At 34.6% G+C, this 25,198-nt stretch overlaps 1 protein-coding gene across 3 annotated transcripts in view; it reads right to left on the reverse strand.

The window, feature by feature from the left end:
* POU1F1 (POU class 1 homeobox 1) overlaps positions 1-25,198 on the reverse strand; it is a 237,473-nt gene that overhangs the window by 125,507 nt on the left and 86,768 nt on the right. The window lies entirely within an intron of this gene.

Genomic DNA, 25,198 nt, shown 5'->3' on the forward strand with positions numbered 1-25,198 from the left:
CCATTATTCCAGAATGTAGGAGGCACAGTCTTGAGAACTACAGCATAAGCAACTTGCAACTGCCTGTGGAGGAAGTTGAGAGATGGTCTCCAGAGACAAAGTGATGGAGATGTAACATTAGCAACTGAAAACAATAGCAACAAGGGACCGTTACTGCCCTCAGAATTTATCTGTCCTTGGTCTCAGTGCCTTTCCCACACAGCTATGTTTCTGTTCTTGGGTTTTGAAACACACTCCTAAATTCTCAAAAGTTATCCTTCTTGTTTTAAAGCAAGTTTTAGATGATTTCGCTTGTAACCCTAAAATCTTCACAAATACATGGCCTGACGAGACAAGGAATTAAAGATGAAGAAAACACTGACAATTTTGGAAGGCAGTAAATTTCACATCTTAAGATTACATCATTAATACCTTTGATTGAATTCTGCCATAATTTATTTCTAATATGTTTCATAATTGTTTCTATTTTCAAATCATCTAATCTAATCCTTACCACTATATTGATACCTGCTGATGACTTGCCATTTTTCTGAGATAAGTTGTCTTGGTGAGTTGATTTCTCATTTCCCAGCATTCCTGGCATGCAACTGTTTTTGCCAAGTGAATATGACAGAAATAATGTGCATCACATCCAGGGTATGAGCTAGAAGCACCTAATGGGGTTTTACATGTTCCATTTTTTTTCTATCTGCCTGGGAACATGCAGTGGACCCCTAGAAATAGGGGCTGGCAGAGCCGCAAATTGCAAATGCCACATGGAAGATCACCTGGCATACCAGGAGTGTATACATTTAGCCAGTGCCTCAGCAGTGTATGTCTATTATATGAAACATAAGATAAATGAAATGTAGGAATTCATTCGTTATCATGAAACTCACTAGACTGTAAGCTCCCCAGAGACTAGAATGCTGCAAGTCCACAATAAAATTTGTTGATTAAGTGTATGAATCCACTGAACAAAACCCCAAATATTTATGTACGTGTGTTAGAGAAGTAAATAAATATGTATCAACCAATCATAGGAGTAATTATGGTTGTCTCTTCCTGCTGCCAAGTAATTGTAGGATGACCCTTATTTAAGACTGTTACAGGGAGACCTGCAGTGAGAAAACTGGAAACAGGTCTAGAAAAATGTAAGTTGAGGGGGAGCGAAGTGCCAATGTTGCAACTATGCTATGAAAAATTGAGTTTTAGTTTAGACCTTGTCCCATGGAACTACATGTTACTGGGTTTTAACACTGACTGTGTCCTTTACCCACAGCTTTAAAATATAGCTTTCTGCTTTAACAAAAAATGACAACAAAAATTGATCTTAATTTTGGCTGAAAAGGAAATACAGGATTGAAGCATAGGGTCACAGTCTATTAGGCTTTGTCCTTGGTAGTGTGCCACCTAGAGGGAATCAGAGGGATTGACAGTTCTGATATTTGTAGTTAGGAGAGCTTTTAAAATGAGGAAGAAAATAAACTTAAAGGTGGGAAAATAATTAAGGCAAACTTGCATTCCAGATAATTATTCCCAGATATGGCCTAATTTGGATCCCTCAAAATGAATCCTCAATTTTAAATTTGAAAATAGGAAACTCTTCTCAGGTACTTTGTTTTCTCCACTTAAAATAACTTTTCATATATTCCTTGAAACTAGAAAATTTCAAGACATGTACAATATTCAGTTAAAAAGCAGAATTTTATGTTAAACAGAATATGATGACAATATAAACTCACTGAAAAAAATGTAAAATGTTCCTAAAACTTTTCTAGAAATTTTTACTTACTCTTGTAACAATCTCCTTAGTTACTTTTTGTGAATATTCAGTGGAATTTTTAATGTCTATTGTATAATGATTACCCTTCCATGATATTTTATTACACTCAGTTAATTAAGGTTGGGTTTGTAAAAATACATTATTGTATTTTTGTTTTATATTTAGGGTTTTAAGTACAGAATTTGCTTATTCTTCCTGAAGGTGGACTGGAAAAAAAAAATTGTAATCATTTTAGTTAAATCCAATGAAAGCAAAGAGAGTTTGTGGGTCTCACAGGTATTGGAATAAGCCTTTTTAACATCCATGGTCATGAGAAGATATATGGATTCCTTACATAGAGAACAAAAATAAAACTGGTAGCATGAAACAGTCTGGGGAGGGAAATAAAAAAATTTACCAAATAGATTAAAAATTGACATCTGGTATATTTATACAATGGAATACTACTCAGCCATAAAAAGAGTAAAATAATGCCATTTGCAGCATTATGGATGGACCTAGAGATCGTCATTCTAAATGAAGTAAGCCAGAAAAAGAAAGAAAAATACCATATGATATCATTCATATGTGTAATCTAAGAAAAAAGGAGGGGAAGGGAAACTATGAACTCATCTACAAAATGAAAACAGACTTGCACATATAGTAAAAAATCTTATGGTTACTGGGAAAGAGGGTGGGAAGGGATAAATATGGGAGTTTGAGATTTGCAAATGTTAGCCACTATATATAAAACTAAATTAAAAAAAAAACAAGCTTCTGTATAGCACAGGGAACTACACTCAATATCTCATAATAACCTTTAATGAAAAAGAATATGAAAACAAATATATGTATGTATATGCATGACTAGGACATTGTGCTGTACACCAGAAATTGACACACTGTAACTTACTGTACTCTAATAAAAATAAATTTTAAAAAATCAGTATCTAAAAGTCCATCAATAAGATTGTAATCAAATGATGTAATGATTAAGGAAGTTAATTTGATACTTGTTTTGAAAAGAGAACCCACCAAATGAACAAGAATGGTTGGAGACAAGTATTTTCCATGGGATGCATAGTGCGAGCTATATATAGTTGTGGTAGAACTCTTTATTCACATTTTGTTTTTCTTTCCTAATCTTCATCAAGTATTGGGAACTGATGGGCAGGTCATTCATTATTTCCTCATCATTAATAAATTATAAATTCTTACATCTATCTTGTTTTTGTTTGAAAAAATAAAATTGAAGAAAATTTAAGTATTCTTCCTCTTTGCTGTATTATTTTGGGTAAATAGTGATAATTTGGATCTTGACATAGAAGCCATTAATAAATACTCTGGAAAGAGTAAGAAATAAAATAGTGAAATTGGGATTATCAGATTAGCTCCATCATGGACTTTCTTTGTAATAACGGTCAAGGAATTTAATCTGATTCTCAGATTTTTCACCTTAAAGTGGAGATAATTTTTCTACCATATATGAAGGGTTGTAATCAAAATAAAAAGAGACAGCATTACATAAAAGTATTTTGAACATAAAATTTTTTTATTCATTATGTTTTGAGGTTTGGTGTAGGTACAATTTTCATTTGCTTCCCTTTATGAAAATGTCTCAGAAGTCTAGAAAAAGAAGAAAAACAGAGAGCAAGGGGCTGACGCCCCACCCCATAAGAAATCACCTATTCACCAGAAGAGGGGAAAATATCTCCTAAAACACAACGTGCTGAAAGGCTCTTTTTAAAAGCTCTATTTAGAATACCATCTGGTCCCAACATGCTTCATAAAACAAGGAGAGGATGATGGGACTTGGCACATCTACAACTCTTTCTCTGAGTGAAGGAATGTTTGCCATAATACCCACAAATGGATGCATGCAGAACAGTGTACAGCAAGTGGGGCCCAGGACATCAGGCAACACCATCTGAATATAAGTGGGGATGTCACAGACAACACATCAAACACTAAGCATCTTTATGATGGTCGGCATGCAGACAACATCCCGAGGACCCACTAATAGGGTCTGGAATAACAGACTCAAAGAAATGCAGCAGTACTGGAAGAGTGAACAGATTGCTGGGCTGAACTGCAGTCGTGAGAGCCAAGAGTGTCATGCCAAAGATTCCTGGAATTGTCAGGAGCGTTGTACTACCTGAGTTAACACAGAGACGATACCAATATGCTCAGGTATACTTTTTGGAACTAGAATGACATTCTGGTTAGTTACAATAACAAAAAAAAAAAAAATAGGTAAAATTAATTATCCTAAAGAGTCATGTTAGCTTAATCCGCTCTTTAAGGAAATGCTTTCTATAGGAGAATACATCAGCTATCTAACCAGCCAGTGTTGTTTCATTACTCCAAACCCTTCAAGTGGACACAGACCATATTACAACAAGACTGCCAGACAGCTTTTTGATTTGTATACAAGTTTCTCATCCCATTTTGTTAGTTCTTGTCAGTACCTTTATAAAATGTAATTTCACTCTTTAATGACATAGAATTCTGGATTGTTGGATTGCCTAAACCCTTACAGAAAATCTTCTCTCTTTCACTCACTGTCATATCCAGGGCTAACCATATATGGAAGCATGTGTGTGTGGGCATACACACGTGCACAGTATATCTCAGGACCACCTACACAAAAAAAGTCTTACAGTCTAAGATTACCGTGAACCTCCAGGGAAGGGTGGTTAGTGTTTACATCATAGGTGGTAGAATCATTTGATGTCTAAAGACAGTACTTTTCCTCATTTCATTCTGTAATTACAAGCAACTGAAGGGGCATAATGAGAAAATTGGAATACTTGATAGAATACGTGGATGCAGCATTCAGGGCAAGATGTAGGAAGAGGAAGGATATATTAATGATAAATAACTTGATTTACAGTGAAAATCACATAGCAAAAATTTGCAAGTAGAAAAAAAATGCAGGGAGTTATACTTTTTAGTTGTTATTGTTGACAATGTGCAAGTGATCAAAAGAATACAATGAGAGAGCTGAAATGTCAGGCAGCTACCTCATTAGACTGGAGTTAAGGAATTGTATCTAATGACTACATTATGTTATTCCTTCACTGAGCTGGAGAGGGCTAGGAGGAGAAATATATTTAAGTTTACTCTAACTATAAAATCATGGTGGATATTTGCAGTCCATTAAGTGGTCTTGGGGACTTTACTAACATCTTGGTTGACTCCACTCCGCTGACTTTCTCCATTATCTCCTTTCTTTTTTTTTTTAAACTCTACTTTAGAGACACTCACCTAAGAAAAAAGGTAATTATGTGATAGGTTTTGCTTTAGATCCAAAGGACACTCTGAATGATATATGGTCAAGATAGGGTAGGTTGTGCTCAGTGACAAATAATTGCCAAAACCCAGTGGCTCAACACATCTAATGTTTATTTCTTATTCACATAAAGTGAGCCACGGTTCTAGACAACTTCAGGACAGCAGTTCCCATTCACCAACATTGACTTAGCGTCCTTCTACCTCTTGGACCCATCATCTTAATTTGTCTCCTTAACAACTACACTGCACACACTGCAGGGAAAGTCCAAGGAAAACTGCTCATGAGTTCTTCACTGTCCCAGCCAAGAAGTGACAGATATCAGCCTGTACTCATCAGCCCAGAATTAGTCAGAAGGCCTTGTCCATCTGCTAGGGGGCTTGAGAGTGCCATCTTTTCTGTGCATAGAAGCAGAGGTTATCCAGATATTGGAGAGCCTTCAAAATGGTTATCACACCATAGCTGCATTTTTAAGACAGTGAGGTTGTTTTGTAAAATAACTTTAATAACCTTAAAGAATATCTAAGTAAATATGAACCAAATTAAAGGACTTGGCTGTTTTTCTACAACTTGAAAGGCCCAGGAAAAGCTGAAGATTTTTATGGGCAATTTGGTTAAATTCACAAGTGATAGCCAGAAAATATAGACTGGAAATATGTTTTCTATGTGCAGTGAAGGCTATCAAATGACAAAAACACAGGAAGGCAACTCAAAAAGATGTTTATTTCTTCAAACCTCATTTACCAAATCCCTAAGAACAATTTCTGCTCTCCTCTTGCAAATTTTCTATCTACTCTTATAAATGTTATTTAGACAAGGGAAGGCATTATTGTATAATTTCTAAGATGTCTTCTGTGCAGTTTATCTCTCGCTGGCTTGCATTCCAAAATTGATTAGGTAATATGAATAAAATTATTGTATTGTTTGCTTTGATATTTACATAACTAATGGTGCCTTTATTTTCTTCTATATCAACTTAAGATACGCTTTTATAATATGACTTGCACGTTTCTTAGAAGGGTAACTCAAAAAATACACATCATGAGTGAATTGTTACGTCCTTAATCCTTACACTCTGTGCATCTACAGCACAGTAAACATCATTACTGAAATCATGCCATTCTTAGACAGTTAGCATACTAAAATAAAAGTAGACAGCCACAAATTTAAGTGGCTATCCAAAGTTAAGCTCTGTGTCATTTAAATTATTACACATGAGCTAATTCTAAAGATGGCAAAAACAGTATATTAATGTAATTTTTAGAAGATTGCTGTATCCACAAATTATTTCATAGTGAAATTCATCAAAAAATAATGAAAGGACATAATTCATTAACATGGAAATATTTAGTTCATAAAATGAAAACGGTTGTGACTATTACGAACTTGAGTTCAGGGGCTCTAGCCAAGTCTCCTGCCAGAACGCATACTATGTAAAAGGACATCCCATCCTTATACAGTGCTCTGTCTTAGCCAATAGTCTTGAAAAGGTAATGTTAAATCTCCTCCCTTCCAATTTATTCCTGACACACTCCAGTCATTCATTGGAACTCCTCTGGCAATTGTCACATTTAACCTTCATCTCTTTAAACCCACTGGACATTGCTCAGTCTTCACCTACAGTGATCTCACTAGTTCATGTCACAGTACTGATCTTTTCTGACTTCTGGAAAACTACTCCCTTTTCTTCTGTGACATGCCATTTTCTTGATTCTTCTCCCAGTTCCTCAAATCTTTTTCTTCATCGTTTCCCTTGTGACCTTCTTTCTTCACTCTCTCATTAGGTATTACTGATTTCTATGACTCTAATTTTTCTCCATTGAATTTTTCTATGTTAATCTACCTTTATCTTCTGGGTGATACTACTTACTATCATATTTTAACCAAGAGACTGCATGCTAGTAATGTCCATATCCATGCATGTAACTCTAATTTGGCATCTGGATTTCATATTTTCATAGAAAACTGCCTGAGGGAGATATATTTCCGGACGTTCTCCAGATACTTCCTGTTCAACGAGCTCACCTCATGTTAACCACAAGAATTATACATCCTGAATCTCAGCTCACATACTGGCACTACCATCAACACTGTAATGCAAGACAAGCAAGTCATTCTGGATGCCTGTTTCATACTGTATACATCAATCAGTTCCAAAGGCCTTAGACTTTTACTTCCAAAACATTTCTCAAGTCTAATGTGTCTTCTCTATCCAAAATAAGAAGATCCTAGTTCTGGTCCTCAGTCTTATCTTGCCTACTCCAATATCTCCTCACTACATTCCCCAACTCCAGAATTCCTTGCATCAGATATACTCTCTGATTATTCTGTTGCCTCTGCCTCAAATATCCTTTCCCTGATTCTTTCCCAGTTCTTTTCATCAATTAGTATTCTTCCATTAAGATTCAGCCAAGTGTCATTCCCTATCAGGCAGTTTTCTGAGTCAGCTTTGTGTGCTCACAGGAAATGTGAGCACATGCTGTGCATGTCAGCTCTGTTTATCTATTCATTCCTTCAACTCTCATGATGCTTACCTTCTTGTAATTAACATTTGTTAAAAAGAATGTTTCTCCTTTTTAATGGATTTCTAGCTCCTTGAGGGCAGAAATCTTTGGAGTACTAGGGCTCAGAACAATGTCATTCCAAGTCTGGGAATTCAGAAGGTGTTAGTTGAATTGAGCTGACTTATTTCCAGCTTTCCTGTTCCTGCTTCACCTCACTGTCTCCTTACAAATAAGTCTTTTCCCTCCTTACTCTTTCCTCTGCGATGCTTCATTAACACTTTTTCATTTGTGTTTAAAGGAAAGAAGAAAATGTACTAGAACAGAAGTCACAGAAGCCAGACATTTATCTAGTGGTAGCCATGCTTGCAATTTTATCAACTTCAGTTAGCCCACATGTGAAAATGAGGCCATGCAGTAGGTCTAAAATGCTGTAGAGCAGGAATGAGGAAGATCAGGCTGTGCAGAGAACAGTATAAAGATAGCGAAGGAATTAGAATTAAATGTGTTCCCACTAATGGAAGAGATTGGAGCTAGGTCTAAGTACACAGTCTTTAGTTTTATAATGTATTTCACCACACATGCAGTTACTTTAATAATCGGGTTTTTTTCTCTAGCTACAAAATTTTAACCTCCTCCTAAGTTTGAAAAATCTTGGAATTCTACCCCTATGTCAACCATCGTTTCTGTTATGTCCATTTTCTGTGTCTTTTCATAGACATTAGCAATTGCCAGTTTTCATGTTTCTGTACAATCATGAAATATATTTACAGCGAAAATAAATTTTATTCCTTTGAGGTGTTTTTCACTCCTCTTAGCTCTTCATCAAAGTCCCTACCTACCTCTTTTCACTCAAGTAACTGCTGATAGCACTTCCTTTCTTATAAAATAGTAATTAAACAGTCCTGTTTGAGTCCTGTAGGTCTCTTATTTGGTGATTTAAACTTCAATGGTAAATATATCCAAATCTCATCAGAGCACTCAATACCAACACTAGGTTAATGTAGTATTTCTTTTACAAATCAACTACAGTGAATACATCTCTAAATATTTATTACAACAAACAGTGTATGCTTCAAGATTAGATAATAAACACTTCAAAACAATACAGTTTTATTTACAACATATCAATAAATGCACTGAGGTAGCTGATACTTTCTCTGTGGGTACGGAATCTACACCTTCCACAAGATTCAAAACAGAGCCAAAACATGCAACAACGTATTTCTTTGACTAAGAAGAGAAAGAGAAAGATTTTCTTAGAAAAATATTGCTTGAGAGCAATAAGAAACATTCGTAAGATGACATCTTTCTCATGAAACTTTGAGAATAATATTTAGAAATGTTCCGTACAAGTTTCTTCTGGATGTCATCCTCAAGCACCATTAGCCCTGCTCAGACACCGCAGTCCTGTGCGCTCAGGTTCTATTTTCTGGAGGAGGCTAGCAGATGGAGCTGCCACTTCGTCCCAACAGAGAGTTTGGTAATTTCACAAGAGGTAGTCAAAAAATGTACACTGGAAAAATGCCTTTCTACACGCCCACTCAATGGGAGTTGTAAAATGTCAACGTCAAAAAATTTTTTTAAAAAGCAACTCAAAAATGTTAACTTCTTCAAGCCCCATTTACCAAACCACTAATATCACTTTGTTGCTCTCCTTTGACTCTCTTTAACCCCATGTACATATGCTACCTAATCAGGCCAGAGACTGAATAACATTTCCAAAATATCTTCTCTAGGGCATTGGTGGTTCAATGGCAGAATTCTCACCTCCCAAAATATCTTCTCTGCTGTTTGTTTTTATCTAACATTGATGAGCTAATACTCTAAATGAGAAGGGTCTGTATTTCTTTATTTTGACTTGATGTAAGTGGTTACCTGTTTAATGCCCTCAACTTTATTTTAATTTTAAATTATTTGTATGAATTTCATAAGTACAAATTTAGAAATATAAACTTTAAGTTAATTACTAAGTTTCCTTCTTCATGAGACTAGAGTGTAATAAATATCTTTAATGAAATCATGCCATACTTAGGAAATTCTTGTACATAATGAGAATTATAGGGCTAAGTATTAGTAACCATTCCCAAGTGGAACAATGCATCATTGAAATCACTATATGTGATATATATGAAGATACAAATGTCAATATCTTTAAAAAGCAAAAATAAAGACCTCTCTTAAGAATACTGAAATGGCTTATTGGATTGTTAAATAAATAAACATAAGTAACATTATCAATAAATTTATAGCTCTATTTCAATATATTTTACAATATAACAGCAAAAAATTATTTTGTAGCTAAGTTCACAGAATCTTTAATGAAATGAAATGTTCAAGATAAACATAACATAGTAAAGATTAAAACAGATAAAAGTAGACAAGAGCAAGAGTTAATATTAAACACCTGTTACATTACCTAAAATAAGGAATAACTAGAACTGACCATTTAAATCATAGCAGTGCTTTAATCACAAGTCTCTTTCAGTCTTAGTAAGTAACATTCTAACACAAGCATTGTGTAAGTCAACTCTGTTCCCTTGAAGCGTTAAGCTTCTTTTGGTTCAAGTTTCCCCATTCCTAAAAAAGTGGCCTTTGTTCTTGTGACTCCAGACAATAGTTTCTGGAGTCCTCTAAGTAAAAGAGAATAAGGGAAGCCAAAGCTGTCACAGTTATGTGTGACTTCCTTTTAAAAAAGGTCCCCAAAGCTGCCATGTAAAACTTCTTCAATTCTATCAGAAATTAGTCCCATGATCTGCTCGGGAGGCAAAGGGAGATTGAGAAATGTTGTCTTTAAACTGGGTGTTCACAACCTTAGACACAAACCAGAGTTTCTATTCTGAAGGGAAAAGAAAGAAGAGACATTGGCCACAATTTTAAAATGTCTATTAGAGAATCTTCCCTCAGGCATTTTTAATATTTCATGTTTCAGAACTATTAAACTAAAGAAAAATCTTATCAAATTTGCAATTAAGAATTTTTTTTAACCAAGGTAAATAATTTTTTGACGTGTACAGTTCTATTCTGTGGAGCAAATACCATATTGCTTATTATTTGGTAGATGTATTGCCTGATATATATTATGGAGAACACTTTAATGGACAGTCAAATTGGATGTTGATTAATCAATCTATCATCATCACAACATCTTGGGACAGGCACCCTTTAGGAACATGACATTTACACCAGGTTGTACCCTACTTTTGTGAAGTTAAATAAAGATACAGCAGAAGAATCAATTCCTCATTTTTCACAGGGCTTCGTAGAGGGGGATTAGCAAAAGACTGCCTTGGAGTCATTGGGGGATACCTAAGCTTTATTTACTGTGGGTTCTGTAAAATGTGAGTTTCACTGTGTTCATATTAGCGCTTTCTGTGACACTTTTGCTCAAGTGAAAAATAGGGATTTTCATCAACTTCACAATAACAGCACCCCCCATTTTTCATGATTAACTTTGATTGTGTCTTTATAGTCACTGTTCATGAAATATTTATATTCACTTTGCAGAAAGAAACCTGAGACTCAGCTCTGTTAAATCATCTAAATAATGAATTGTAAGACCTAACCTGAAATCACGAACTGATGGACTCCAATGTTTTTGCCGGATTGTTGCTTCCAGAAGACATGAGGTCCTTCTAGGCCTCATCTACACTAGAGCCAGAGTAAATTTTAACTAAAAGGAGTATTTTAACAACGTATCTTATCAATTCAGTGCTTGTGTGATGGGAATTAAATTTCTTGAAATATATTAATGTGTTTTCTCATTCATGATTTTTAACTGCTTGATTAAGGTATCTTTGCCTATGCAAAGAATTGTACATACCTAATGTGTATAATTTGATGAGTTCAGACATATGCCAATATCCATAATGCATCACCACAATCAAGATAATGGACACATCCAACATCTTCCAAAGTTCTCTTGTTCTCCTTTTTGTTTTGTTTGTTTTGTTTTGTTTTGTTTTTGTGGCAAAGACGTTGAATGTAAGATCTGTCCACTTATATTCTGAAATACATATACCATATTGTTAACTATAGGCATTATGTTGTACAGATCTCTAGAACTTATTAATCTAGCATAACTGAAACTTCATGTTCATTAAAGAACAATTCCCTATCCCCCCACCCAAACCTGGCCCATGGCAACCACAATTGTATTCTCTGCTTCTATGAGTTTGACTATGTAAATGCTCATATAAATGGAATAAGTATTTGTCTTTCTGTAACTGGTTAATTTCACTTAGCATAATGTCATCCACGTTCATCCACATTTTCACATATCTCATGGTTTCCTTTTTGAAGGCTAAATAATATTCCATTATATGTATGTGTCACATTTTCTTTATCTATTTACCTGTCAATGGATGTTTGGGTTGTTTCTGTATCTTTATGTGCTAAAACGTTGGTTAACCTAGAGGAAATGGAAAAATTCTTAGACACATGCAACCTACCAAAACTGAATTATGAAGAAATAGAAAATAAGAACAGACCAATTACTAGTAATGGGATTGAATCAGTAATCAGAACTTTCCAACAAATAAAAGCCCAGGACCAGATAGATGGCTTCACTACTGAATTCTACTGAAGATGATAAGAATTAATGCCAAATTGTTTTCAAATTATTCTAAAAAATTGAAGAGGAGGGAACACTTCCAACTCATTTTATGAGGCCAGCATTATACGCAAATAAAAGCCAGACAAAGGAAACTACAGACCAATATTCCTAATGAGTATAGATGTAAAAATGCTCAACAAAATACTAGCAAACTAAATTCAAAAGCACATTTAAAAAATAATTTTTTTCACCAAGTTAAAAAAAATTGAAGTGCATAGTTATATTCTACAGGACAAATACCATTTTCCTTATTATTTGGTAAATGTATTGCCTATGAGTCCTGTACAATGTGAGTTTCACTGTGTTCATTTTTATTCTTTCTGTGACAGTTTTTCGCAAGTGAAAAATAAGGATTTTTATCAACTGTGCAATAAATAGCATTTCTCATTTTTCATGAGTAAATTTATTGTACTATTATAACCACCACTCAGGAACTACTTATATTCATTTTACAGGGAGAAACCTGAGACTCGGTTCTGTTAAATCCTCTAAATAATATACTGCAAGATCCAACTTGAAATCATAAACTGATGGACTCCAATGATGTTTTTTGCCAGACTGTTGCTTCCAGAAGACATGAGATTTTTTTCACACTGTCTATAGGCCTCATCTACATTAGAACCAGAGTAAATTTTAACTCCAAGAAGTATTTTAACAAGCTGTCTTATCTAATTCAGTGCCAAGCTATGGTCACAGTCAAAGAGCACGACTAAGTGAGATTTATCCCTAGGATTCAAGGATGGCTCAATACACATAAATCAATAAATGTGACACATCACAATAATATAATGAAGAATAAAAATCACATGTTCCAGGAACAAGAAAAAAGGTGTCCACTTTCCTCATTTGTGTTCAGCTTGATACTTGTATGCTGAAAACTACAAAATTCTGATGAAAGAAAGTAAAAGAGAAACACATAAATGGAAAGGCATCCCACATTCATGGATTGGAAGACTTAATACTGTTAAAGTGTCCACACTACCCAAAATGATCAAAATTCCAATGGAATTTTTTACAGAAATATTAAAAAGCAATCCTAAAATTCATATGAAATCACAAAAGACCCAGAATAGCCAAAGTCATTTTGAGAAATAAGAAGAAAGCTGGAGGCATCACATTTCCTGATTTCAAAATATATTAGAGCTACAGTAGTTTAAAAGTTATGTTACTAACATAGGACAGATATACAGAACAACGAAATAGAATAGAAAGTACAGAAATAAACCTATGTATACATGGTCAACTGATCTTTAAAACAGTGCCAAGAATATTCAATGGGAAAATCAACACAAAATGGATTAAAGGCTTAAATGAAATACTTGAAACTGTAAAACTCCTAGAAGATAATATAGGGGAAAAGCTTCTTGATCTCATTCTTGGCAATGACTGCTTAGTTATCACACCAAGGGCACTGGCATAAAATGAAAATAGACAAGTGAGACCGTATCAAACTGAAGAGCTGCTGCAAAGCAAAGGAAACAATCAACAGAATGAAAAGGCAATGCACAGAATGGTAGAGAATATATGTAAACCACATATTTGATAAAAGGTTATACAAGGAACTCCCACAACTCAAAGGCAAAAAAAAAAAAAAAAAAAAAGCCTGATTTTTAAAATGGGCAAAGGACTTGGACAGACATTTCTCCAAAGAAGACATACAAATGCTCAACAGTTATACAAAAAGGTGCACAACATCACTACTTATGAGGAAAACACAAATTATTACTACAATAAGATATTGCCTCACACCTGTTAGGATAGCAATTATCAAAACAAAAAACAAAAAAACCAAACAGAAGATAACAAGTGTTGGTGAGAATGTGGAGAAGTTGGAACTCTTATACACTGTTGGTGGGAATGTAAAATGGTGCAACCTCTATGGAAAATAGTATGGAGGTTCCTGAAAAAATTAAAAATAAAACTACCATAAGATCTAGCAGTCCCAGTTCTGGGTATATATTCAAAATAATTGAAATCAGTATTTCTAAGAGATATTTGTGCTCCCATGTTCATTGCAGTATTGTTGTTTCTTTATATATCTTTTCCTGCTAGCAATTCAGAGCAAGTGGTATGCTGGATCTGACTTGTACCAGCTAACAGGAGCTAATGATTAAATTTTCAGGAATCTGGTAAAGTGTTGGTTGTTAAAAATTAAATTCTATAAATCTACATCTAAGTAAATTATACTTAAAAAGAAGGTAACAAGTACTCAAAACTCATCCCTCAATTATTTTACTACATATTATTAATATTTATTAAGTTACTTACTACTGTTGCATCTGTATGGTAAAAATACTTATGATATTTCTCATCTCTTTTCTTCTCTGGCTTTAATAATGATCTCACGTCAGCTCAGTGGAATAGCATGGTTTTTAGACAACAGAAATAGGCAATCACTACAAATCAACACACTGCCAAAAAATAGTCAGTTGTTAACTATCAGCACACCACTGTCCAGATGCATGTGTTTTACCTCAGAAAAGATTAAGATTGTTAAATCAGAGATGCAAAGAGAAACTAGGATTATCATAATAGGTTTTGAATCCCTAGGGGAACCATAGTCTTAATAGCCAGATGTTTTTGAGAGAGAAATGTATCTTCTAAAATCCTTACAGTCATATAAGCGAGTAAAAACCCAGGGCTTCTGCCTTGAAGGTATACCAGAAACTACACTGGTGGAAAGAAACCAGAATGCAATATAAAGGAGCCTCCATGCAACTTGGAGGGAAATAAAGAGACTCCTGTGTTGGTGGAGACAGAGACTCAGGTAAAGGAAGAGGTAGAATGAGGAAGTCCTTTTTTCCTACCTCTGCCCACCAGGATTAGATCCCAAATATGTTGATGGGGCTGGGGAGGGGGGAGTGGAATGTGCCTCTTATCAAAGCACTAAATAGTTAGAAAGAAATTCGAATCACTGGGGATAGTGGCCCAGTGTCCCACTGAATAAGGCACAGGGCCTCTCCCAGGGTCTCCATCACTGATAGAGGAGCAATATTGCTGCCTCGCTGGGAGAAGTGTCTAAAGCCACACTGCCCAGGATGTTAGTCACTAACCACATGTGGCTATGGAACTCCTAAAATGAGGCTAGATTAACCTGGGCTATAATTGTAAAATACATACTGTGTTTTGAACACTTAGTAAGAAAATATAAAGGAAAATATCTCATTATTAATCTTTCATATTGATTAATTTAATATGATAATATTTTGGACATATTGGAGAAAGAAAAAATACTATTTAAATTAACTCTACCCGTTTCTTTTAGTTTGTCTTAATGTGGCTACTAGAAAATTTTAAATAGCATATTAGTTCCTATTTATTGCTCACATTACACTTTAATGACAACTGGTGACCTAGATAGATGACCCTGACTGAGGTATCCCTCCAACACGTGCTCTATAGGGTCCATAAATCCCTTAAGATTGACAAGGGCAGGGGTCTCAAGATCGAAGGCAATGGCTGGGCCCATTAGCTGGCTCCAGAGCAGCAAAGGCAGCCTCACAGTCCAAAGGTCACCATGAGACTCTTCCATCACCACTGAATTCAACAAGTACAGAGGCTGATATGCAGAGGGAAGCAGGCAGAGTCCACTCTGGACACCTGGATCCTGTATGTCTAGATCTAAGACTTCCCTCCCCTCGCTGTCATGAGATTACATAAGCCAACATACTAACTGGTAGCAATAATGCTTTTGGGATCTTGACCAAACCAGAGAAACAACTCTATTTTTAAGTTCTTGTACATATATAACATTCAAACATACATGTCTCTTCCAAGAGAAATAACCTCAGTTTTATTTTAACTTATAAGTGTTAACTAGGTGCCTTCTATTTGAATTGTATCAATTTTGCCAATACTTAATTTCTTCTCTTAATATCAGAATAGTTACCTCAGAGTTTTAGCAAAAGTTCTAAGTGACATTGCATCACATTGGCATCTGGAGTCATAATAACCTTCCAAGATTAGACATTATGTTGTCTACTGATTTATATTCACAAATTTTGGTAAATTCCATAATTACTAAGTTTATCTTATAATTCTTATTTAAAATTTTGTTCTTTATTATAACTGAAAATAATATTTAAAGATATGAGAATCATTCCATGATTATACATTAATGAAATAGTTTAATATTTGTAGCCAATTTCAAGTATTGATTTGCATTTTGATGATTTCCATATACAAATTAATCATTTAATTACTAGAAATACCTTTAGTTTTTAAAAGACAATGATGTCTTCCACACCCTACAAATATTGAATTTGTATCTTTGTACACTTAAATCATCTGATAAAGGAGCAATTAACAGGCATTAATTAAGATAAAACATAGTTTTTTTTTTGTTTGTTTTACCTATTGAGGAAGAAGGTAATCCCTAAGCCTTTTGAAACACAATACCATTATTTTACATGTGAATATACTGAAAAAGTATTAAAAACACAAATTATGTATATTTTAGTTACCACCAACTGTGCTTTTGTTGTGTAAATTTTAAAATAAACCAAATTGAGATGTGAATCAAAACATTTAAGTGTCACTGGATAAAAGTTCATACAGTTAATAAAAAAACAAGTACCAGAGATGTCAGTAATTCAAGAAATAAAGATTTTATTTGCTAATCTAAGTTTCATGGGAAAAAAAAGAGAACATGGACCAAATCAAAGTCATTTCAAGGTAGAGTATTTTGGCATTTATTCATGCAAATATATTCTGCATCACTTGGCAAGGAATGAAATGTTTTGATGCCCTCAGCAAGGGACTACATTTTTCTTATTCTCTGTATCTCTTCCATTGAACATCTATCAGCAAAACTGAAGATACATTTTGGATGAGCATGGGAGTAGCAGTTAAATCTTTGAAAACTCTGTAAAAACTCCAAAATTAATAATTAAGCTTTCCAGAATCATAGTTCTGTAAAAATAAAAATTTAATGACAAAAAAACTTCCCTTGCCATTGATTGAAATATTGTTCTTGGTGAATAAGTGGGATTGTCAAACTACTGTCACAGAAATCAGGTACCAGTGCTAACAACAGTGAGTATTCTCGTATTTTCACAGTTCTTGAATCTTAATTTTGGGAGCAAAGCAAGGATTTACATTTCAGCTTTAGAAACTGTGAATATATGAATAGTATTTAAAATAATTTACGATGCTTTATCCTCACCAGCCCCCAACAAAGAAACATTTGAAATAGTTTCAGGAAAGTTTTATTTCTATTTTAATATATGTTGATATAAAGTAAATATACTTAAGCTTTGGGAAGATACAGTACTTCAAATTATTGCAAACTACACAGTACAAAGTGTTACAAAGTCCACTAGAGTCCTGCATAGGGTTTCAGAAAACAAAGTTTTGAATTTTTTTAGCTGAAAAATAATTGACATGTAACATTAAGATTAAGGTGCAATGTTCTGATATATTGCAATGACTACCTCTGTAGCATTAGCTAACACTTCTATTATATCACATAGTTATTCTTTTTGTTGTGATAGGAACAGTTAAGTTCTATTCTCTTAGCAATGCTGGAGTTTATAATACAACACTGTTGTCTATAGTCACTGCGCTGTGCATTAACTCTCTAGAACTTATTCACCTACCAATTGCAAGTTTGTACATTGAGCTTCTCTTAATGTGGTATAATCTTGAGTAATTTGCTAAGCTTCTCTAAACCTGGATTCCTTCCATGTGAAATGAAGACAACAACTCCATCCAACATATTTTAATTTGTTGTGAAATACAAATTAAGAAATACATGTGAAAGATATTATAAACTTCATATTGTACTAATATTTGGTCATTGTTGCATCACGGAACTTACATTGCTCTTAAAAGTTTTAACTCATAGTGGGATTTTCAGGAAATAATCTCTGAAGGACTTAAAACAGAACTTACATTTGCCTAGAAACCTGGATTATATCAGTATGTGTTTCTCCTTTTTCCCTTTTATGTTTTGGAAAGGAAACAGAAGAACATAAGCACAGTCACTCAAATAAAGAAGAGAATAAGGGGTTTTCCTGTATTGAAGGCATGATCTGAGTAAAGCAAGATCATAAGAGAAATTAAAGAGGTGGTAGATTACTTGGAAAGATACGGATGTAGGAATAAATATGTTGTTCCATTAAAAAAGAAGATGCATTTAATATAGAAAAGAAAAAGGGTTGCTGTTCTGGAAAACACTAATCTAAAAATGCTACCCACCAGACTCCAAAGAATGGCTCTGCTGTGGTTAATATGAGTAAATGAGGACATTCCTTACTCAACAAATAGGTTGGTAAATAAAATTAATCACTAATTAAGGTTCACCTGATCTTCTAGTTTTATGTCCCTCTCCTAATTCCCAGCAAATATATCCTGAAGACTACATATTTGTATGTATCACTACCTCAAGTTTAATTTTTTTAAGTTGATCCTTAGTTTTGTTCACTTGTAAATTCTTGAACTTGTAACTGACTCACATTGCTGGAACTGCGGAGGAAACAACTGCACCTGTGAAGAAACAGAAATGAAAGCACTGCACTCCTTCTCCACAGCTGACTCAGCCGACGGGCTGGACCACAGGCGATCCGTGCCCTTGGCCCCCTTGTTCTGACTGTTGCTCCTCCACTTAGTCCACTGTCCCAGCCTCTCCACGTGTCTTAACCCTTAGACATTTTTAAGGTGTGAGTCAGGTATCAGTCTGCAAATTCCCCACTTTCAGGGCAGGCAGGTCAACCCTCTACGTGATTTCTTAAGTCTCTACCTTTGACTCTGGTGGACGAGGAGACACCCTTCAGCACTTTAAATCTTTTTCAAAGGAAACTTCTCTATCAGTCATTTCCCATTTATCCCCCTGAGATAGGTAGGTGATGAGCTGCATGTCACAAAAAATCCCTGTCACAACACTGTAAAACATCCTGCGTCCATATCTGGCTTCTGTTCTCTCTGCCCTTGGGCTCCACTGAGACAACAGGAGAAACCCAAAAAGTCACAATTAGCAATCTGCTACACTAGTTTTCTTCATAGTCGAGACTTACTCTGTGGAATCCAAAGCTAAGTATAGAACTCTCAACAGCAAACAAATTCTTGGTTAAATGGCAACTTCTATCTTTAAAAGTTTCCAGAAGTTAAGTGTGCTATTAATATTTCTGTTTATATTTACTTTGGGATAAACCTCTGTTTTCTCAAGATTAGTATTTCTGGAGCTAAACTGAACCTCTCTGCCCTCACTTTCCCCTCCAAAAAAAATACCCAAATTCCCTTTTCTGATCTTAACATTTTAAAAATGTAATTTAGTTCCTCCAGGAATTCATGAATCAAAGCTCAGCAGCATTGGTGATATGTGGTCCCACTCCTCCTTGACACGACCAGCACAGTGCCATGGGCTGATTTCTCTTTAACATATTTTAGTAGAGCTTTTACCGCCTCATGCTCAGATTACACAGTAGCCTATACTAACTATACGCCACATCTTCATTTTTTGTTTGTTTGTTTCTCCTACCTTCCTGAACATCATGTTCAAATTACCATCTGCAAGTCCCATTTCCACCTCACTCCCCAACTTGAAAAACTTCAGGTTCTCACTGCCCATGAGACAGAACTTACGCTCCATAACCTCAGTCCTTCACAAGGGTGTTGATGGGGCTTTCTCCTTGTACACATTTTTCACTCCAGTCCTTTTTTTCCCCTTTATGTAAATACTAGAGACTCATCTGAGACTTTTCCTATTTTTATCTTTCTGATTTTGCCAACATTTTCCATTTTTTCTTCTTTATTCCTTTTCTTCATCTGTTTAAAACATACTTGTCAGTCAAGGTGTATAATTTAAGGAGCACTGGTCTGAGAGTTGTTTAACCTTGGCATTGCAGTAATTTTAAGAAGTATTCACAGACTAGGAAAAGCAAAGATTATATCTTCAAAGGTCACAGGCTCTCTGTGTGTAATCCTGATGAATTACTTTCCATGACTGGTCCTGTTTTGCTCGTCTTTAAAATAGGAGAGTCAGATTAGACCATATCTATCCTTGGTCTTATTTCTAATGTTTTATTTGTCTATGAATTGGATCTTCCTATATAAACTTTTCTTTAAATAATCCAACAAAATTGCTCACCTTACCAAATTAATATTTGCCAACACTTTTAAATTCTTTTAGTAATGCCATAAGTCCCTATCTATTTATTTCATACTTATTCTTCACTTTTCTGAATTACCGTTCTTTAAGTTTGCTGAGAATTGGCATAAGGGCTGCTGCTCTCATATATACACCATACAGAACCTAGAACTATACTGTATGTGGAAACTCAAAAAGATGTTTTGCTTTTCTGCTGTAATGTTTAGGGAAAGCCAAGAGGTCACTGATACTTTTTGAGTCATTTATCTAATATTTAGAGGATATAAGAGGTCAGTGATATTGGTGGGACTCACTTCTATGTGATTTAAAGAAGCGTTGGAAAAGCTGGGCTGGCCAGGACTAAACTCGGTGTACGTCTCAGGACACCTATTGGAAACAGGAGAGCCAAGATTTGTACATGGGAATTTCTGTATAGGAATTGTGATTACTCTTTTCTAAATGCGGAGAAGCCACGTGGTGAGGAAGAAAACTTGGATGTATCTGTTGCCTTGGATTAATCTCTGTGAACTTCAGAGCTCACCTTGTAAGGGTGCCATACATAGCAACCAAGGATAAGTGGTGTTGGCCACATAGCATAATGACATATGAAAACAATGTTTAAAACCACTTGGGAAGAGGATTATGGTTACTGAGCATTTTAAATTTCTGACTTCATACTGTTTTATTTTCTAACTTACAGCCCTGTTATATTAGTGTATTAACAAAACATAAATTCCACATTATTCAGATGAGCATGAAGCATAGCTAAGGCACATGAAAAAGTGATTTTATATTTAATTATCAATTATCAATACTTAATTATCAATAATTTAGATGTCACAACTTAATTTTCTTGCATGACTTGCTCACTTTATGAGAACTCATTTTCTATTGGGAATACATGACTGGAGAGGGTGTAATACAGATGTGAGAAACAGTTCTTAACATTAATAAATGCTGATACGGTTTCATTTTCATGAACCTACAGAGCACCTACAAAGAGTTAATAGCAATTCTGAAGAACAGCCACTCTGCATCACATGCTTTTAATTTTAGGAATATCCAAATCCATTTAGATCAATTTCAAATTATGGCAGAAGAGAATCCCGATTGCTAGACTGAGCTGCGATGGTTAAATTTTGAAGACTCTTGTCGTTATTTTTTAAAACAAATGTTTAGCCTAAGTATTCTGATGATTCTCTTCCTTTGTGGTTTGAATAAAGGTCATCATTTGATTTAGAAATAAAGGTGATTTAATAACATTTCCATTTTCTCTTTTCAGTGGCGTAAGCATAAAACACAAAGCATACAGATACATCATATTTTTGTGAGGAATTTTTATAGTTATGAAACTCTCTCCAAATGTCTAACTCACCAAAAGTGATGTGATAATAGGCTTTCTTCTGCATATTTTTGAAATAACACATTTCAGGGTGTTTCTCTTTCCAGCCCAGCCTAGTTTAAAAAAGTGAAATACCTGTTGAACAGAGTAGGAGAAACGAATGAACAAAGAAAAGTACATGAAATCATCCAGGTCTCCAAATCAAAGGTTGGCCACGGAATATGAAGACAACAGAGGCTCCAGTAATGACAGCCAAATTGAGGGCTGAGGAAAGGACTGGGCTCTTTAAAGGGTACAATAGTTCAAGGTGAAAAGAGAAAATGGTTCAAAATTATCTACCTCAAATCTAAGGCTGGCGTGGAAATTATAATCATACGAGGGAGTGATTATTGCCCTTTATAATAGACTTATTTCATGTCATTTTCCCCCACTCACAACACCCTACACAGTACTAAGAATATAGTACATTCTCAACAAATGCTGACTAAATGGGGTTCAATTAAAAACAGGCATTTTAAAAAATGTCTGTAGGAATGAAATCTTCAAGGGGAAAATCACTTGGTATCTTTCTAAGGTTTAAAACTCTGGGTCATTATTGCTTGGTTTTCTCTCATTACAAGCTTGGCTTGTATTGCACTGAAGGGATCTGAGGTTGGAGACTCACAAAAGGAACTTGGACAGAGTGGCTTTTCAAATACCTAAAAATGCTTTAGGAATATATCTGAGAGAAATCATTTATCTACCCAAGTTTCATTTTAGTAGAAATATTAACATTAAAGTCATAAACTGCTCCAGATCGGTATTACTCACCCCCAAATTTGAAAGGTAATCAAGTCACTAAATTATTATTCATTACTTAAAGTTGAAATTTAATTATTATTTATTAAATATTGTTCATATAGTCTGTCTTTCTAACAGCCTTTCCAAAACATGATCTTGTTCTGAAGGCTGCTTATAGGTTCTCCTCTCTTTATGTAAAGTTCAAATGTATATAACCAGGAGCGTCATGAGTTCATTATCTAAGCAGTTATTGCTTATAGGAAGCAGTGTATGTGACAATTTCAAGGGAGATCGTGCATTTGTGGAAACAGATAACAGGGCTTTGTGACAGGAATTCAATTTTCAGTTATTTGCATGTAAAGACAATTTTAACACCTATGTTAAAATATTAGGCTTTAAGATTCATGATTTTATTTTGAGTCATTTTGTCTAGTCTGCTATGTAATCGCATGGTTGAATTTATTCCAAACGATGCAGGAACTATGCCCTAAATATGCTAGATTAAATAGATTTCTGGACTATTAAGTTAACTTTATAAATTTTAAAAAACCTATTGCGTAGATTAGCAAAATGTACATCATATGAGTCACCCAACAGGGCTTTATAACTTAGAGTCATATTCTAGGCTTTTCTTTAATAGAAGAGTCATGTGGCATTAGAAATTCTAAATACTTAAGTTTATGATTCATTCTTAAGGAGACTGAAAGCACGTTTAGAGTCCCAACTAAATTTTAGAAATAACCTTGTATCTTTAAATGATCATGATTTCTCATGAAAAAAATACAAATTAGTCAATGTGTTATTAGAAATTTAAAATATTCATACCCATAGTTTAATTAAATATATATACCAAATTTAAATTATTTTATGAAATGAATTTTATTATTACTTTATTAAAACATAAATTATACAAAAACACTTAAGAGTAATACCCTGCTCCACATATTCTTTCCACTTAAAATAATATGTATTCATAGAAAATTAATTCAGGTAATTCCACATGATAAATTATTAAACTGTTTTTAAATTAAAATTTAAAATTAACCACCATATTCAAGATATCTGGGGTTATAACCACTAAATTACTCTTCTTACTACAACACTACTTTGCTTCACATTAGCAGAATACCTCCCAGGTTGCCTTCATACCTGTTGCCCATATGAAGATAAACACTGAGTCTATTCCTTCTTGTTATTCGCATTGCCCAGCCCATAATCTGGCAAATTATTCAGAAAATATTTATTGAATTCACATGAAAGAATAAATGTAAAAACAAAGCAGTTTTCTGGCACAGTATCTTGTAAGAAGACAACTATTTTTAATTCCTATTTTACAAAGAGGAAATAGAGGCACTGAGAAGTTTACTGACCTAACATGTGTTTTAGTTTGAGTTTGAGGATGTAAATTGATTCCATTCCAAGATTCTATCATGTAGTGAATGAGCTATCCTGTGATAAATTTGCATTAAAAACAAGGAGGATTCTGGGAAGGATTGGGAAGGATGCTATCTAGGGAAATGGAGAACACATTTCCACAAGTTGTACACAAGAAAAATACTACCACCAACAACTATATAACAATAATTTGTAAACCTTTATTATATACCAGGCACAAGAATAATAAGTTTTATCTTCACTTATTGTGTACTTGGTATTAAATGATTTCTAAAGTGTATCCCAATAGGATCTTCACTACAATTCTGTCAGGTAGATCCCTACTGGAGATGAAGAGACAATTAGGACTAAAATCTGCCCACCATTTCTTCCTCTATTGAAGGAACTTCAATTCTCTAGATTTTCATTTTCATTTTGGAGTTCAAACAGGTCTACAAGGCTGAAGTAAGATATGTAGATAACAGGATGGATCAAAATAATTTGAAGAAATAAAATGTGATATAAAATCTTTTCTTAACATTTTTTATTGATTTATAATCATTTTACAATGTTGTGTCAAATTCCAGTGTAGAGCACAATTTTTCAGTTATACATGAACATATATATATTCATTGTCACATTTTTTTCTCTGTGAGCTACCATAAGATCTTGTATATATTTCCCTGTGCTATACAGTATAATCTTGTTTATCTATTCTACATTTTGAAATCCCAGTCTATCCCTTCCCACCCCCTGCCCCCTTGGCAACCACAAGTTTGTATTCTATGTCTATGAGTCTGTTTCTGTTTTGTATTTATGTTTTGTTTGTTTGTTTGTTTGTTTTAGATTCCACATATGAGTGATCTCATATGGTATTTTTCTTTCACTTTCTGGCTTACTTCACTTAGAATGACATTCTCCAGGAGCATCCATGTTGCTGCAAATGGCGTTATGTTATCAGTTTTTATGGCTGAATAGTATTCCATTGTATAAATATACCACTTCTTCTTTATCCAGTCATCTGTTGATGGACATTTAGGCTGTTTCCGTGTCTTGGCTATTGTAAATACTGCTGCTATGAACACTGGGGTGCAGGTGTCATCCTGAAGTAGGGTTCCTTCTGGATATATGTCCAGGAGCAGGATTCCTGGGTCATATGGTAAGTCTATTCCTAGTCTTTTGAGGAATCTCCATACTGTTTTCCACAGTGGCTGTACCAAACTACATTCCCACCAGCAGTGTAAGAGGGTTCCCTTTTCTCCACAGCCTTTCTAGCATTTGTCATTTGTGGATTTTTGAATGATGACCATTCTGACTGGTGTGAGGTGATACCTCATTGTAGTTTTGATTTGCATTTCTCTGATAATTATTGATATTGAGCATTTTTTCATGTGCCTATTGATCATTTGTATGTCTTCCTTGGAAATTGCTTGTTTAGGTCTTCTGCCCATTTTTGGATTGGGT

This window comes from Camelus ferus, chromosome 1, assembly GCF_009834535.1.
Source record: "Camelus ferus isolate YT-003-E chromosome 1, BCGSAC_Cfer_1.0, whole genome shotgun sequence".
Taxonomy (NCBI): Eukaryota; Metazoa; Chordata; class Mammalia; order Artiodactyla; family Camelidae; genus Camelus; species Camelus ferus.